The sequence below is a fragment of the Eleutherodactylus coqui genome, chromosome 5, assembly GCF_035609145.1.
Source record: "Eleutherodactylus coqui strain aEleCoq1 chromosome 5, aEleCoq1.hap1, whole genome shotgun sequence".
NCBI classification, from domain to species: domain Eukaryota; kingdom Metazoa; phylum Chordata; class Amphibia; order Anura; family Eleutherodactylidae; genus Eleutherodactylus; species Eleutherodactylus coqui.
The window spans coordinates 234,383,832-234,402,915 of NC_089841.1; the positions used below are offsets into that span (position 1 = coordinate 234,383,832).

Genomic DNA, 19,084 nt, shown 5'->3' on the forward strand with positions numbered 1-19,084 from the left:
CAGGGTCTATTTTTACCCTGAAAGACTGCAGCAATGATCTAATGCAGCCCTGATCTTAATATCTTCTCCAGCTCCAAGCTAAATAGTCTATCTGGCTTGTGCTCTAACCCACACAGGTCATACATGGAAGCCTCAAGGGCTCGTTCACTTCTGTCTTGGGACTTTGTCCCTCCGTTCTATTTATAGAGCCGAAAAACAGACTTAAAACGGAAGTAAACATTTTTCTGGGTTTTTTTTTTCCCCACAATGACTTCAATGGGTTTTAAAAAAAAAAAACAACATTAGTTTATGCTGTTTGTTCATTAAAAAAAATTAAGCTGCAGCCTGTTCTAGTTAAAAAAAACAAATTTAAAATTATGGCAGCAAATGGTTGATTTATTTTAAACCTATTGAACTCGATGGGGAAAAAAATTAAATTTCTTTCTGTTTTTAATTTCGTTCTGATCCAAAAAACTAAACAGACTGAAAACCTTTAATGCAGATGCAAACGAGCCCTAACTGTGGTTCAAAGCCAGAGGGCAAACCAAGCCATAGATGTAACTGACCCCTTTACCTGTTGACTGCTAGCTCAACTCTGATATCCGCACCTGGAAGGCAGACTTTCAGCAGCTGAGCTCTTAGCTGAGGCGGAGGAGGGCACCCTTGTAAGTGCCCCCCTCAGTGCAGCGATCGCTAGGAGCTTGAAGATTTGATCTGTCTGAGCAGGCAGAACAGTATGTCCGTACTGGCAGGTTATGGCCAAAGCAACATTGGGAAGTGGAGTCTACTCTAAGTTGTACTCGCAAGACCTCCATTTCTCAGAGCAGGCAAATTCAGCTTAACATGGTGTCAATTCTCATAAGAAATCTGGACTTAAATCTATAATATAGATTTGTTCTTCCTTAAGCTGGTTTTCTCAGCCATCATAGCTTTTTTTTTTTTTAAATAAACTTCATCAACTCTGGAGGCCCTAGGCTGGATGGACTTCAACAAATTCCTGTAATCTGTTGAAGGTAGGACATACATTAATCCTTCACAAAGATTTTTCAAGAAGGGGTGTAGCACATAACAAAACAAAGTTTTTCCTGATAAGAGACTTTTTTTTCACCTCGGCACTGGTTTTTGGGCCTCTTTCTACCCTATCAGCCCATCTTGCAGACGTGGTTAGCCAGTATGGTCACGAGGGCAACAATCATAACATTTAGAGCGCATAGCTATTAGGCAAGGGAGATATTACAATCCTTACCGATAAAGGGTCCGGATCAGCAGATGGTGATCCACTGGGCGACACAATGGTTTGGCTTGGGGTCAAATCCAGAGGCGACACCTGAGGAACTCCGGTCTTAAACCTTTACCTCCACCAGTTGGGATGTGGGCTTTGCAACGGGGTATCAAGGCCATTACTCTAGAAGTGGTTCCAGTAAAGTGGTGACTAACGTTACTGTAGTGTGATACTTGAGTGTGAACAGAGGCTCAGTCAGTCTGGGTTGGAAATGGCAGCACAACTTCAGAACGAGGAACAAGACTGAGGTCAGGACAAGCAGAACAGGTTCAGCATGGTACAACGGGGCAGACAGAAACTGAGTCAGAATAACAAACCAAGGTTTTTTAAGTTTGTTTTCTTTATTAAGGATGATTGCACAGTACATAGTAAAATCATAATGAAATTAACTCAGTGTTACATAGAATACATGCTGTGCTATAACTTGCTTGATCATAGTGGTATAACAACATTTTCCTTGTATATTTTCCTTATAATTAACAATAAACTATATCAGATAAACTTGGACCGTCTGTGTCGATTTGTTTAAACTCTTTGTGGGATAAGGCTCTGCACTTGCTATTTGGAAAGGGGATGGGTACCGGGGCACCCACAGTGGGGGAGGGAGGATAGGGGATACTAGACTGGGGATTTAGTCCGTGGATAATGTGGAGTTGGTATCCAGCCAAATATCCCATATTTTTTTAAATCTATTTGGACATCCTCTATTTTGATAGATTATTTTCTCGTATGAGATTACTGTGTTTACCAACCGAACCCATCCCGAGATCGTTGGGGCTCCCGCAGCCATCCAGTGAGTAGCTATTGTTTTACGTGCCAAGAACAAGGTCTTCTGTAGAAAAATGCGGGTGTGGTGCGGCCACTCCTCCTCCTCCTCCTCCAATAGGCCAAACAGAGTTACTTTGGGGTCCATTCCAATATTAACGGGGGATGGTAGTAGCGAGTTTATGAAGGATACAATCTCGGACCAGAATCTGTTTATCAGGGGGCAATCCCAGATCAAATGCCAAAAGTTGGCCTCTGGTTGACGGCATCTATGGCAGGAGTTAGAGGAAGAATTGCCCATTTTATATAGTTGGTTGGGTGTGAGGTACGCTTGGTGAATAATGTATAGCTGAATCAGTTTATTGTTGACTGCGGGGGAGACTGAGAGGTGGGATTCCGATATATCTACCCGGAGATAAGGACGGGATGGCAATTTTCCATTTATCGTAAGCTGAGGGGGGGTTATGGTCGGTTTTGGCTGAAAGGAGATGTGTGTAAAGGGCCGAGATTAGACCCTTAGGTCCTAGGGATCTGAGGATGCCAATCGTGGGGAATTTGGATATGTTTGTAGAGGTAGGTGGAAATTGGGAGTTCAGGGCATGTCTCAGCTGGAAATATCTAAATAGTTGAAGTTGTGGGGACTGTATTTTTTCGCGTAGTTGATTGAATGTGAAGAGGTTCCCGTCCGTATAGACGTCACCCACCGTCACTACCCCCAACAATCTCCAGTATTGGGGGTCTGGAACCGACTGCAGGGCCTTAAGGCCAGGGTTGTTCCATAAGGGAAGTTCACACATCACTCCTTTGTATTGTTGGATGGCCCTGGCCTCCCTCCACACCTTTAAGGCGAGTTTGTGAAGTGGCAATGTATCGGAGGGATTGGTATGTTCTGGGAATTCCAGGAAGCTTAGAAGATTGTTGCCTTTCACTTGTTTTGCCAGGTATTGGTCAGCGATGGGCATTTCCCCTTCCAAGAACCAGCTCCGAACATTACGCAGCTGCCCGGCTAGGTAGTATACGTGCAGGTCTGGAAGCGCCATTCCAGCCTGCTCTTTAGGTCTTTGTAGGGTCGAAAGACTGAGCTTTGAGCGAGTGGAATTCCAAATGAAGGATCTGATGAGGGAGTTGAGGGTTTGGAAAATACGTTTGGGTACGGATATTGGCATATGCTGCAGTATATATAGGCATTTGGGTTGCGTGGCCATCTTTACCAGGTTTATGCGTCCGGCTACCGAGAGTGGTAATTTCGACCATCGTTCAAATTTATTTTTTACGTTTTCCAGCAGTGGGACAATGTTATCTTCTATAGCATTGTTTTGGTTTTGGGACATATACATCCCCAAATATTTGAATGTAGAGACCACGGCTAGGTTATATCTGGCGACGCAAGGGTCTGTTATTGGGTTGAGATTTGTATATAGGATTGTGGACTTGGGCCAGTTAACATGTAGTCCAGATAGGTGGGAGAATTTGTCAATTTGGGACATAGCGTGGGAGAAGGAGGTTATAGGGTCTGACAAAAATAGGATTGTATCATCCGCGTATAAGCCCACTTTACTTTCAAGTCCTGCCCATTTAATGCTGGTTACTTCAGGGGTGCTTCTCAACCGAATTGCCATGGCTTCGATGGCCATGGCAAATAAAGCCGGGGACAACGGGCATCCCTGCCGGGTGCCTCTTGCGAGGCGGAACTCGGTGGATGGGATGCCGTTTACTATTACATTGGCACTTGGGGATTTGTATATGGTTTTGATCCATTGTGAGAATTGAGGGCCAAACCCGAAACGGACCAGGCAGGCCTCAAGGAAGGTCCACTCCAGCGAGTCAAAGGCCTTCATCATGTCCAGTGAGACTAGTGCCCAGGGCATGTCAAATTGTTTGCCCAGTTGGATCACTGTCTGGACTCTCCGTATGTTGATTGTCGTGGATTTTCCTGGCATAAATCCGGTCTGGTCAGGGTGTATAATAGATAGGATTACTTGGTTTAGTCTTGTAGCCAGGAGTTTTGTTAGGATTTTATAGTCGGCGTTTACCAGGGAAATGGGCCGGTAAGAGCTACAGTCTGTAGGGTCTTTATCTGGCTTCAAAATGACTATGATAGATGCTCCATAAAACGAGGGTGGGAGGGAATTATCTAGTTGGGCCTGTTGTATCGTCTCTAGTAGCAACGGGGCCAGTTGTTCGTCGTATTTCCGGTACACCTCTATCGGGAGGCCGTCCGGGCCCGGGGCTTTATTGGATGCCATGTCTCGGATTGTCTGCCGGATTTCGTCTAGGGTGATTGGGGCTTCCAGGAATTCCACCTGTTCTTCAGACAGTGTTGGAAAAGTCAAATCGCTCAGGTAGTTTAGGATGTCTGCCTTAGTGGCATTTGTGGGTGAGCTATACAGGTCAGCGTAAAATTCTTTGAAGCGATTTGTGATGGCTGGGGCGTCGGTCAGCTCATTGCCGTGTTGGTCTTTTATTTTAAGGATCGTGTTCGGGTGCTTCTCGTGCTTAATCAGGTTGGCTAGCAGATGGCTGGATTGGTTACCCAGCTCAAAATAATATTGTTTCACAAAGAATAGCTTGCGCTTGGCCTTGGCATGAAGTTGGTGTTTGTAGAGGCGGGAGCAACTGAGCCATGCTTCTTTGTTAGAGTCTGTGGGGTTATCAATAAAAGTCTTTTCTGTCTCAAGTGTCTTGAATTCTATCTCTCTGTCAGCTTGGGAAGTCGTTTGTTTGATGTATGCAATGGCTGATTTGAGGAACCCCCGGAGGTATGCTTTAAGGGTATCCCATCTCAGAGCCGGATGGGTGTTGTTGTTATGGGCATCTAAAAAGAGAGATATATGAGGTGGGGTTTGGTCATCTGGACCTACAAGTTTGAGCCAGAACGGGTGTAATTTCCAGGTAGGAAGAATTTTGAGTTGAGGGAATTTCAGTGTTAGGAGTACCGGGCTGTGGTCCGATATACCTCGCGGGCAGTGTGTTATATTTGAGAGGTACACCGCGACCTCCGCAGAGCTGAGTATATAGTCGATTCTTGAAAGGGCATTATGACCGAGGGAGTGGCAGGTGTACTCCAGGGTATCAGGGTGATGCAACCACCAAAGGTCGACCCAACGCACACTTTCAGTCATCTGCCGGAGGGGGGAGCTGGTGTTTGTGGCTGTGTTAGTTAGGGTGTGAAATTTGTCTCTGGTCGGGTCCATCACCTGGTTAAAGTCGCCCATGCAGAGTACTCCTGCTGAGGGGTATTGGTGTGCGAAGGCCATGGCCGCTTGTAGAAGAGAGAGATTATTATGAGGTGGGTTATAAATACACAGGATGACGTAAAGCTTGGAGTCTATTTCGGCATGTACGAATATTGATCTACCTTCCGGGTCTCTACGAATATTAATGGGATTCCATCTTATGGAGCTATGTATAAGTAATGAAACGCCTCTGGAGGAGGAGGTGTGGAAAGAGTGGGCCGCCCACTACACCCACGGCCTCTTAAGAGTGTCCGCTCTGTCACTGGTCAGGGCCACCGGACCTCCGGGGTGCGCAGGGATCAATGTGGTTTTCACCGCTGGCGGCGGCCGCGGCGGGTGGTGCACACCGGAAGGCAGAGAGGCCGCTTGTGTACAGGTATCGGCACGGGAGGTGGCCGGATCAGAGCAGTCCCTCCGCGGCGCTCACAGCGGCGGCAGGGGGGCAGGTCCGGGAGGGAGATCAGAGGAAGCTCCGTATAGCAAGGTGTGGGAGCGTGCACGCTCTGCCGGGGGTCCGCACGGAGCTTTGGTCTTCTTCATGCAGCGCACGGTCGAAGTGGTGAGTACCTGCTCCTCAGCCGCGGGGGGGGGGGGAGGGGGGGGGATTACAGGCGGCCGATCGGCAGGGCTCGGTCGGTCGGTCAGCACCGCAGGCGCAGTCCCGCGTCCAGCGTTCGGAGGGTGGTAAGGGGGGGCTGTTCCTCCGCCCGGCTCGGACTGTGGTCGAGGTAGGGCTCCGGAGCCGCCGTCCCCGATGTCGGTAGTGGCGGGAACGGGACAGGGCGATGGCGCGGTCTCACCTCCGGGCTGGTCTACGCCACTTAGCTGCCGGTCCCGAGGATTTAGTCTGCCCCAGTTCCATCTCCGTCTCTCGCAGCAGGTTTTAGGGTGCTTTTTTTAGCAGGTGGGTCACCATAAAGCCAGGATTTTAACAGGATACGTGTTTCCCCTGGGGAGCTCCTCTCAGGTGCGACTCGCCATGTTGGTCGCTGGCCACGCCCCCCAACAAGCCAAGGTTGGGAACAGAATACAGCAAAGTTGCTGAGGGAAGGAGGACGTGTGCTGCAGCTCCCCGAGAAGTATGCTGGAGCCTGCAAGCTATAACAGTGCTCCGCCTTATTCTTGCTCTTTTTTTTGTTGTTGTTTGAGAAAGGTAATAGATATTTTCAAGGGATTCCCATAAATTTTCTTCAGGCCTGAAACTCTTCCATTCCACTAAGGGCTTCTTCAGATGGGTGTGATTTAGTTTAGTTAAGCGGCAATGCTAATCCTCGCCGTATAACGGGACAAAACAAAGCCATTGATTTCAATAGTTTGGGTTTCATTAGCGGTATTCTCACCCATTAATAGTACAGGCGAGAAAAGATAGGAGTTGCCGTATATTTCTCATATGTAGTTAATACCGTATATTTCTCGCATGTAGTTAATAGGGCAGGACCGATCTTCCTGCTGTTTTTTTCTTCAACTCGCACTACAGCGCAGAGTTTAAATGGCCTGAAAAAAAAAAACAGCCCAGGTTAATGCGCAACTTTGCTCCGTAGCGGTGAGTGTAGTTGCGCAAACGACTTTGTGTTATTGCCCGAAGTAAAGTAATTTTCCTTTCACTTTTTTGGCATCCAGAATTCATTTTACTTCAAATTCTTTCTGTGTATCAGAAGGTACAGCAGAGGATAGTGAGTGCTTAGAGAAGGGATGAAAGGCTAGGAGAGATACATGAAAGAAATTGGGTATTCTCCAAGACCCTGGTTATTGCCGTATATCTGTGATCAGGTTTAAAGGGGTTGTCCGAGATAAAATATTTGTCCTAACAAATGGGTGCCCTAGTGTGTAAACCTAGTAAAGAGCTCATGCTTCCTGTTTCCTGCTCCCTGCCGCTGCCGCCCCAGGTCACTGTTGTGCTATTTTATTAAACCTGCTGCTGCAGCAGCCAATAACGGAGCTCTGCAGCCTGTAAGCATGATATCAATGATGAGAGCCGAAGCCACTAGAAGGGGACAAGCGGGGAAAGGTGAATATGAGCTCTTTATTATGTTTACACACTCGAGACCCTTTTGTTAAAATAAAAAATTATATTTTATCTCGGACAGCCCCTCTAATTGTTTTACACCCCTGGTACAGACCCTTGAACCATGCGGGATACAAGCTTCAGCAACGGTAAATGTAACTGAATATTTCTAGAGGAAGGCCAAACTTTTTCCTCCCACCTATCAAATGACAGCTCCTTGCTATGGCCACTTCACAATACCCTTGCCCCCATCCTGCAGACAACGTGGTGGCTGGATTACACACAGGAGCCAAGGGCCACAAAAAGCAGCAGATAGCATTAGGTCCAATGTCCCCGGGTGGGTTTAATTTGCAGAATCCGCGGGAGATCCGCCCATAGGGAAGTATGGGTGTCCGCAAATTAATTAAAGCATGCATATTTGTTTTGCGGACCTTTTGGTCCAGAAAACAAATTGCAGCATGCTGTATTTCTGTGTGGTTCACACACAGACGGCTTCCATTAAAGTCAATGAAAGCCGTCTGCTCTGCAGCCCATCCGCAGCTGAAACAGTGGATGGGCCGCGGATCCCTCAGCAAAGCAGGAGATTTTAAAAATATATATATCTACTGCGCGTGTCTAACGGCAAGCCACGCGGCCCATCCACAGTGCAGAAGAAAGGTCCGCACAGAGGCCGCCACAAAATGGCGCCCCCTACCAGCAACGTCCTCCAAAAATAGCGGCCTACAATGCATGCTGCAACAAATGTTGCTCTACTTTCCAAACTGAAAGTCTCATTGGCCGTTATCGTTTGGGTAAATACAATAAATGAGGACTTTGAAAACTTTTTCTACTCAGATCGCCCAGCCTGCACAGAACGTCTGATAATGGCAAATGGCCAGTGTTAGAATTATCAGGAGGAGGTGCTTTCAGGGGTGTGACTCAAATTTTGAACACATTCCCTACCTGGGTGATTAAATGATGCATGTGAAATGCCCATGCAAAGCATGCTGCAGAAAAATTAAACCAATAGTCCAATAAAACAATTGCAATACTCCATATATATTATTACCGCTATATTCATTCATACTAGAACAGTTCCTAAGATAAATACAGCAACAGAACCAACTTCATAACATAAGTATAACCTCCAGAACCAAGCTCAGTACATAAATACAGCACCAGAACCAAGATCAATAAGGGATAAACTGTAAAGTCAAGGCAGCCCCTGCTATTTGTGTACTTCCTAATACAACCTGAACAATATTGAAGTATGATGGGGGTTTTCAGTTCACAAACAAGAATGCTCCTACCCATCATCATTCTACAGACCGTACAGTGACAACATGTCTGATCAGAGGTATTCAGTAGCAGAATAAACACTGTCATTGTGACTCACGCCTGATGTCATCTGTAAAGGCCCATTTAGACCCAACGATTCTCGCTCAAAAATCACTCAAAGCCGTCTTTTGAGCGAGAATCATTGTGTCTAACTGCACAGAAATCATGCAGTTTTCGTTAACGAGTCGTTCATCGTTGTCTTTCAGCAAGCTGATAGAGAACGATGAGCCTTATCAGTGCCACGGGTTGCGTTCTCAGCTGGTATCCTGCTCGGAGGACACAGTCGGAGTATGAAGTAGACAGTGCTCCAGCTGTGTTCTGCATACCCCGCTCGGAGCGTTCAGCTGTATACCAGCTGTGCGCTCCTTGAACGAGCAGGGTATACAGAAGACAGCTGGAGCGCTGTCTTCTGCATACTCCTGCTGTGGAGTGCTCAGCTGTATACCAGCTGAGCGCTCCATGAACACAGCAGGTGTATGCAGAAGACAGCGCTGCAGCTGTGCTCTTTATACCCTGCTCGGAGCACTCAGCTGTATACCAGCTGTGAGCTCCGTGAACACAGCAGGAGTATGCAGAAAACAGCGCTGCAGCTGTGCTCTATATACCCCACTCAGAGCAATCAGCTGTATACCACCTGTGAGCTCCGTGAACACAGCAGGAGTATGCAGAAGACAGTGCTGGCCTATATGCAGGTAGGGGAACTGAAGCCCCCTGCATCTAGGAAAGAGAGCCACCTGAGACAGAGTGCTGAAATCTTCTCATAGGCGAGGCACCCCTGATTGGCAAATAATACCAGTTTCAGTATAAGTTCAACTTTTTGTCCTACCGCTAAGGTCGGCTTCACATGGGCAGTAGCGGCGGAGGATTGCGTCTTCCCCGAAATGATGAGAAACTATTTTGTCATGAAAGTGCCTCATATCCTTGGGGAATTCACATGGTGGGGAGCGCAACATGGAGGATGGATGGATGGATAGATAGATAGATAGATAGATAGATAGATAGATAGATAGATAGATATGCAAAAATTAACAGAAGTTGTTCTATTGCATGCCTACTTATAAAACCAAGCTTTCTCTTTACATAAACTATAGAAATTGTTCAGTATTGTATTATAATCAATCACTGCAATTTATCTGTAAAAGTAATATATGCTGTACTATCTTCTTTTTGAGTTCTATTTATAATATGCTCAGGTTTATATACTATGAAAAGTTCAATAAAAATGAGTTATTAAAAAAAAAAAAGCAAGCTTTCTATCAACCTAGTATGTAGACTTCCTAGTAATGGTCTGACTGCACCATCTAGTGTCCATCAAACGCTTCTTTCTGCAGACATCTGGATAATAAAATGCAGGTTACAACTGGTGACAAGACACTTTCATTGGTCTAGGTGCTCACCAAAACTGTTCATTACTGCAGTGCAAAAACCAAACAAACAAATGGTGTAACAGCACGCTTCAAGGGCCAGAAATAAACCAACATTGAATATAATATGACCTGCATTACTGCTGTACTTGTATGTATAGAAATGTGATGTTCTTAGCTCACAATTTCATCAAATTGTAAGAGCCCATATGCCAGCGACCTCTTAGATGGGACCCTACACTACATTAACAGACTTGCCTCTTTTGGGGCTTGGCTTTTTAACCCAGAGCATGTAATTATGTGGCCAAACCCTTAACTACATAGACATGGATGGCCTATCCTCGTAGACTGCCAATGAAACAGAAAAATCTCAAAAGATGTATATATAACGCATACACTTTTTGTCAAAAAACTAATCCAGTCCCTAGAAGTTGTTGTTTTGCTGAAATACTCTGCATGCAGTTACTTCTCAGGCAGATATGTAAATGATGAGAGTTGTGCTGTGATTACATAATTGGTCTTGACACCTGAGGCCCTAAAAGTGGTTCCACCCTTGGCTATAAAGGGCTTTCAGAGGCTCCTTGTGTGTAGTGACCTCTTCTTCCGCTTGTGTAGAACTTATTGACTATTAAACCCTCTATGACGCAGCGAACAGATCTCACCCCGTTACCAGAGCCAGAAAGTGGCGCGTTATTGGGATGCGAGAGGCTGGATGGTCGTATTGATGAACTGCCCACCACCTAGGCTGTTCTGGAGGTGCTGGGACCAGTGGCTGTGCGAGGACAAACACACACAATGCTCTGAATACCAGTAGAGAAGATCGTCTGATCGGCCGACAAGCATGTTTGGGACCATCTGAGATGACATCTTATGAGTTTGCATTATCTAGAGAGTCAGTTACAGTAAATGTGGAGCAGTATGCCACAGGATACCACACGGAACCTGTATGCCTCCATGCCTGCCCGTATCACATCTTGTATCCAAGCTAGAGGCGGCCCAACAGGGTCCTAGAGCCTCCGTGCCTGCCTGTATCACATCTTGTATTCAAGCTTGAAGCGGTACAACAGGGTACTAGAGCCTCCATGCCCGCCCATATCACATCTTATATCCAAGCTAGAGGCGGCCCAACAGGGTACTAGAGCCTCCGGCCCTGCCTGTATCACATCTTGTATCCAAGATAGAGATAGCCCAACAGGGTACTAGAGCCTCCATGCCCACCCCTATCACATCTTCTATCCAAGCTAGAGGCTGTACAACAGGGTACTAGAGCCCCCATGCCTGCCCGTATCACATCTTGTATTCAAGCTTGAGGCGGTACAACAGGGTACTAGAGCCTCCATACTCGCCCATATCACATCTTGTATGCAAGCTAAAGGCAATGCAACGGGGTATATCAGCTTTAAAAAGACCCATATGTTGGGTCAAAACGTCGCTGTTATGACCATTGAAGAATAAAGATGATCATATTTGGATAATCCTGGTCGTTTGAATATTTCTTGCCCCACGGATGCTGCCTCTTTTCTATGCTATATAGGGTATTAGAGCCTTCATGCCCGCCCGTATCATATCTTGCATCCAAGCTAAACATGGTACAACAGGGTACTGTTGGCCTCAATATTAACCCTTTCCAATGAACTGTCTGACGTCTAAAGACATTATGATTTAAGGCTCCAATGTTGGTAGACATCCATCGGGGTTCTCTTACTGTATATTGCCAGCCTCTCTGCTGTCGGAGCCTATCCAACGTGTCACCTCATGCAGTACTGGATTTAGCCAGCAGATAGCGCCGTTGTATAATGGCAGAAAAAGAGTAAGCCATCTAGGAAAACCAGGATACAAATTGGACTGGAAAGGGTTAATAGTGGCCCTTACTAATATGTCCTGGTCAGGTAACAAGCAGACCAGCAAGTGCTTTCACTTAACTCAAATACAACGAAGACCCTGGTCTGCTTCCCTTCTGCATTTCTACACATACTGGCTGCAGCACAGACACCAGGTGGAGTCCATGGTCCTTTTTGAGTACAGAGGCGGCCTCCGGAACAAAACATGACTTAAATAGTGAATTGGTTAAAAATTATGTTGAGAAGGTCTTATTTAGTATCTGTTTTCTCGCAGAAAGTAAATGTAACATCAACTGATCTTCCCTGTGCTATTGGGGAAATAAAATAATCCAGTCTATCTATAAACAGAAAGATGGTGAGGGAACACCTAACTTAATGGAATTCAAGTCTCTAAAGGCCAGATTAATTACATCCTAGGATACTAAAGGAAGCAGCGGAGGTAATTGCTGAACTACTCGCCATAATCTTTGAAGAAGATTGGAGAAAGGCAAATGTTGTCCCCATCTTCAAAAAAGGGAAGAAGGTGGACCCAGGAAACTACAAGCCTGTGAGCCTGACTTCTATACCAGGAAACATCTTTGAACAAATTATTAAACAACATGTATGCAAGTCTTCAGATAAAAATGGAGTAATTAACCAGAACCAGCATGGGTTTGTAAAAAAGAAGTCATGCCGGACAAATCTAATTTCCTTCTATGACAGAATCACTGACTGGGTTAATCAGGGAAATGTGGTAGATATAGTATATCTTGACTTTAGTAAAGCATTTGACAAAGTATCTCATACCATACGTATTGAAAAAATGACCAAATATGGGATTGACAAGCCAACTGTTAGGTGGATTCACAACTGGCTGAAGGATCGTACTCAAAGAGCGGTCATAAATGGCTGCACATCCAAGTGGAAGAATGTATCAAGTGGGGTACCACAAGGCTCTTGTTACGTCCATGCGGCACACTAAAGTGCCATGCCTAAATACGGACGCAAGATGGTGTCCTATTTAAAACTGCAAACACCTTTCATAGTGGTGCAAGGACCAATTGCACCTCTCCAGGTTAAGATGGAAAGACTCCAGTCCCTTACTAATTAGGGAAAATGGGGAACCTCTGCCTAAAAGCAGGGGGATTGTCCCCACAAGGACAGCCCCACTGTCTTCATCTGGGACCTGGCTATTCCTGATTAGGAACCTGTGGAGATGCACAAAACACAGGACACGACACTGGTCACACACACTGAACACAGAACGCAACAGTTCACACCTCATGTCTGGCCACCTGCACAGACATCCTGGAATCCTGCACTCAGCAGAGGGTTGGACCAGATGACCCTGGAGACTCTTCCAACTCTACCATTCTATGACATACAAAACATGTTGCTATTCACACCAACACACAAGGTTATGCAAACCACATAGGGCAGGACTGCATATAGAGCACATCTGGCCCCATGAACAGACATACAAAGCACGTCGTTGTTCACAGCAACACACAAGGTTATACAAACCACATAGAACAGGAACCCCACCCAGAACTCACATGCATACAGATAGTAAACCATAACTAGTCCAAGTGTCCTCATTCCAAGGGGAAAGAGAGTCAGCTGCAGTGCAGAGATACAGGAAACCATGTCAGGCATCACCCACCTGACATACACACAAGACATCAGACGTCTGGAGGCTGCACCTGCCAAGGAAAAGGAAGAAACCTGCAGGTGCATTTACCTGCGCGGTCACCATGCCACACACTACTCGATGCACGCACCCCAGAACGTAAGAAGGAAAGGGACAACAGGTGTCCAGACAGTCCTCAGGGAAGGAGAGAGAGAGAGACACCTCAGACAAGCATGCATAACACCAGCTCTGAGTGGGTTTACAACACAGTAAAACAGTAAAGCACTAAAATGACCAGCATCTACCGCCAAGAGATGCTGGTTTTTTTTATATGCAGCAGATCAGAGGGGATTGGCTGGAGAAACACCACACCCAGCCAGCTCAATTAACCCTCACCTGTGAAGCTGTGCTCATGGAAACCTGTAGAACCACAGGTCCCAGACGCACAACCTAACAGCTCTGTTCGGGGCCTAGTGTTGTTCAACATTTTTTAAATGATCTAGATGATGGAGTTGAGGGGAAACTGATCAAATTTGCCAATGACACAAAGCTAGGAGGGATAGCTAACACTAGAGAATAGAGAGAGGATTCAAAAAGATTTAGACAAGCTTAAAGGAGATGTCTCGAGGAAGCAGTTAATTTTTTTTTTTTGCCCAGTCCCCCCCATTAAACACACATTACTAAGCCCCCCTGTAAATGACATTTCTAGCTGGTTCGTACTTACCGTTCCAGCGTTTCAGCAAGTTATAAAAGTTTCCTCAAGATGGCCGCCGGCTCTTTCCCAGTCGCTCGCTGCAGCCCGACGTGCGCGCTCCCGAGACGCCGCCAGCTGTGTCTCCATGGCAACCGGACGCATCGCAGCCGCCGACCAGACAGCAGGTAACCGGCGCTAGCCCCCGGCTCCCCAGCGCTAGCTCCCCCGGCGCAGCGACAGCCCCCCCCATCGCAGCGACAGCCCCCCCGGCCTAGCGCTAGCTCCCCCGGCCTAGCGACAGCCCCCCCGGCCTAGCGCTAGCTCCCCCGGCGCAGCGACAGCCCCCCCGGCCTAGCGACAGCCCCCCCCCATCGCAGCGACAGCCCCCCCGGCCTAGCGCTAGCTCCCCCGGCGCAGCGACAGCCCCCCCGGCGCAGCAGCAGCCCCCCCCCCGGCGCAGCCCGGCGCAGCGGCAGCCCCCCCCGACCCATCACTTACCTGGGAGGCTTCTCGGGGCTGCTGGGCTGGGCTGGTCTTCTCCGCTGGGCAGCTCCAGTTTCTGCACCTTCCTCTAACAGAGGATGGTGCAGAATGGCCGCTTCAGCGCGCTCCCGAGCAGTGACAGCTCGTCTGCGCATGCGCAGAAGAGCTGTAGCGGGGAGCACACTGAAGCGGCTCGTGCTGAATGGAGAAGACCGGACTGCGCAAGCGCGTCTAAAAAAGCAAGCTGCCGGCGAATTTAGACGGAACCATGGAGACGAGGACGCTAGCAACGGAACAGGTAAGTGGAATAACTTCTGTATGGCTCATATTTAATGCACGATGTATATTACAAAGTGCATTAATATGGCCATACGGAAGTGTATAACCCCACTTGGTTTCGCGAGACCACCCCTTTAAACAGTGAGTGGTGTTTAACATATTAGTATTTAACAGGGAGAAATGCAAAGTCCTACATCTGCGTATACTAATAGATCGCAGACTGAACATGAGTCAACAGTGTGATGCAACAGAAAAAAAGGCAAAGACAATCCTAGAATATATTAAGAGAAGCGTGGAGTCTAGATCACGTCAGGTAATTATCCCCATCTAGTCTTCCTTAGTAAAACCTCATCTGGAATCCTGTGTCCAATTTTGGGCACCCCAATTTAAAATAAAAATAGCGACAAACTGGAGCAAGTTTGGAGAAGAATTACCCGGATGGTGGGGGGTCTGCAAACCATGTTCTATTAGGAATGGTTAAAGGATCTGAAAATGTCTAGCTTGCGAAAAAAGCAGGCTAATAGAAGACTTAATAGCTGTCTACAAATATCTAAAGGGCTGTCACAGTGCAGAAGGATCAGCCCTATTCTCATTTGCACAAGGAAAGACTAGAAGCAATGGGGTGAAACTGAAAAATAGGAGACACAAATTGGATATTTAAAAAAACTTTCTGACAGTGGGGGTGATCAATGAGTGGAACAGGTTGCCACAGGAGGTGGTGAGTTCTTCTTCAATGGAAGTGTTCAAACAGAGGCTGGACAGACATCTGTCTGGAATAATTTAATGAATCCTGCAGAGGGTTGGGCCTGATGACCCTGGAAGTCTCTTCCAGCTCTACAATTCTAAGATTCAGTAACAGTGCCCCTCTGTAGTCCCCACTTAGTAACATAATCCCTCTTTGTGGCCCCCACTTAGTAATAGTGGCACGCTTTTTGGCCGCCATTTAGTAATGCTACTATTCCCACCATCTGAAGCGCTAGCTGCTACTAAAAATCTTCTTTACTCAGACAGTCACACTGATGCTGTTGCCAGCCTGAGCACTCTGAGCACCGTCTGACTCCTCCCCAGTCTCCTGCACACTGTACTCTGACAGCAGAAGGGGGAGGAGTCAGATGTATTGAATGCTCCAGTCAGCGTCTGTGCGAATGTATAAGTACGTATGAAGATTTTTACTGCTGGTGGTTTGGTAGTAGGGGCATAGAAGTTCAGCAAGTGTGGCATGGGGTCCCAGCGCAGTTGTGTGGTTTGCCTCTATTAGTGGCACGCCACTGCCCTCTAGCTAAGATATATGGTTAAACCTTAAGAGATAGTATTTTTAAATACTGAATGAGAAAGCCTTTAGAATATTCCGTTTCAATGTCAAAAAACTATCTATCAAGTTGCTAGTTCCTATTGTAAAGCGAACTCTTTACCCATCCCCATATAACATATTTGCACCCCGTGATCTTGGTGATCTCAGACTCACAGTTCGCTCTGATGCAATTCTTTCCTGTCTAACACCCGAATTAACCAATACTGTACACCTAAGGAGTTAGGTAAAAACCTTGGAAATATTTAATTAGGGAAATTTTAATAGATTCACTCCATCATCTACTGCTCATTTGGCCCCAAGCCCCTCACAACTCACTACTTTGATGAATGATGTTAATTGGCGAAACCTCTGCAGGGTCGGTCACCACGAGATTAGGGAATAGAAATGCCTTACACCTCAGTATGACACACTATAGGGAATATTATATCTTTAGGTCTGTCAGAACAGCTATCTAGTGCAATCTCTGATCACAGCCTTATTCTGCTTACATTGAAATAGAAAACTAGGCTATCATGGGAAAAGTAAATTAACAGCAATGATCTTAGCTCAGAGCTATTACAAATATTTATTGAATCATATGATAAGATACAAAATAGACGCTAGTATGGGTAACCCTTAAGACCTCGTTGTGGGGTTGCCTTCAGCTGTTTATCTCCTTTGTCGAAGGATAATTGGAGACGGGAGGAAGAACTATCTTATCAATGTAGACAGGCAAAAACAACTTTTATTTCGAACCCTACCCCATTCAACAAAGGTATGTTGTTAAACCTTGGGAGACAGTATTTATAAGTACTGAAGGAAAAAGCCTCCTATAGAATTATTTTTTACCAAATAATCCTATTTTAAGCTTGAAAACCAATCCATTTATCTGCTAACTCATATTGTAAAGCAGAACTCTTTAACCCCCACCCAATATTACATAAACGTACCCTACTCAGCTTGGCAATCTCCAACACACAGAGGTTGATCTGCAACATATTGATTATCTAGCTCAACTAGTGTGATGCAGCCTTTCTCCAAGGCTCCTTGCCCGACACCCTCAAAGATACCACAATAACTGTAATTGTAAAGCCAGGGAAGGATTCAGAAGAATGAGGGTCATATAGACCCAATCAAAGCATAATACTGTTGCTACATTTCACTATATATAACATAATTCACCAGACTGGGTAAGTCCACTTCAGACAATATCCATAGAGTGTAGGCAGCTTCTAAGATTGGCGGGTGGACACAATAGGACTGGGTGACCAAGGCTTTTGATTCTGTAGAATAGTGTTCTCCAGAAATTTGGCTTTGAGGACCAATTCATTAAATTGATCTCTGTAGTATATAAACCATCTTGGCTCAGATGTTAGTGTATGGGGTTCTTTACCCTTTCTTTTGCCTCCGTAGGGGCATGAGGCAGAGGTGCTCACTTTTTCCATAGCTTTTTGTAATGCGTTATGTTTCTTCTTCAATCTACTTCTCTCTCTCTCATTATTTGAAGTCGTGCCTGCTTTTGTTGATTGGTGTAACATCAGTCATTCTGCTGCGTCTAGTTTAGGTGATCTTGAATTGAGAAGGTGAGTTTGGATGTGAGCGCAGAAACCAGAGCATACAGTAACACCATTGGATTTGTCTATTGAGTATAACATAGTGTAAAAGTCTCTAAAGGCATCGACAATTTCCAAGATACACATGGGGACATATGTGTGCGCCTGCTGAATAGTCGGCTAGGAATTTGCAATATTTATTACCAAATTCATAAACATTGGGTAACGTAGCTTTAGCTTTGTTCAAGAGGAGCGAGCGCAGGGCTTTCCCCTTTTGTAAAATGTTAATTCTCATGTCCTTTGAATGGGTACATTTGTGTGAAGACTCACACTCCTAATCTGTTGTATGAGTTTTGAAATGGGCAAGGTATGCTCATGTTTGATATGAGCCCCATGCTTCACCAGTATGCCGCTAGTGCATTTCCCATACAATGCACGGGTTCATATGCTCAGTGTTGTTAGTCACATCTTCCATGCAAGCAGCTTATACACAGACCTTCCAAACTCAGGATGGCATTTAGTTTCTTTAACTTGAGGTGCAGCTATACAGACATCAACCACTTTGGATGATTATACCAAATAAGTATCTGCCTGTCTGGCTCTAACTTTAGAAAGTATAGTTCTAACTACCGACTGGACGGCTACTCCCTCCAGCCTCACCATATAAGCAACACAAGTCCAATTATAACTTCTCTACTCACGCACAGGTTTTTACATCCTCTCAGCTCCAACAGCTTTGGGTGTCTGAATCTCCAGGCAGAGAGAGCCCAGAACTGCACACCTCCTTACCTTTTACATCCTCCCACTGGAGCTTCTAGTTAATTGGCTAGCAGAAGAGCTTGTTCCCTAATGCTTCACAGAATGATAGGAGTCTGGGAGAAATATACCGCCCATCCACTACAACTCCTGTCATCCTGTCACACAACAAATACCACAACTAAGCTAGACCATGGCTAAACTTGCCAAGGGGGAGGAGAAAGGAGGAAAAAAGGAAAGGGAGGGCTTAAGGAAAAAAGGTCAGCAAGAGGAGGAAGGCACATGTGAATAGCCCCCAAGACTAGCCCTAGTTATTGGTGGCAGTGGGGGAATGCAGCAGACATAACACCCCGTCCCCATCCCCAAACACACACAAAACTTACCTCCAGCTACCCCAATGTTCCCCCACCAGTGCTCACTGCTGCTTCGGTCTTCTGTTTACAAGCGCTACAGCGGGCATGTGGGTTGTTTACCCATGTGATCGCTGCAGCCAATAGACCTGATGTCACTGATGACTTACTGTAAACCTGCCACAAACTTCAACATTAGAAGTCCACATGACAGGTTTACAGGATGTCACTAGGACGGTGTCACCTGTCAGATGATTCGGTGCTGGATCACCCCTATGCC

At 46.1% G+C, this 19,084-nt stretch overlaps 1 long non-coding RNA gene across 3 annotated transcripts in view; it reads right to left on the reverse strand.

Annotated features, from left to right (window-relative positions):
* Positions 1-18,445, reverse strand: part of LOC136628439 (uncharacterized) — a 42,296-nt gene extending 23,851 nt beyond the window's left edge. Inside the window, exon 1 of one of the 3 annotated variants that reach the window (XR_010792880.1) lies at positions 18,404-18,445. This is a non-coding gene — a long non-coding RNA (uncharacterized lncRNA). Of the gene's footprint in view, positions 1-1,225; positions 1,580-18,399 lie in introns of those variants that run through there. The other 2 variants (XR_010792878.1, XR_010792879.1) reach the window with 2 other exon arrangements.
* Positions 18,446-19,084: the final 639 nt, after the last annotated feature.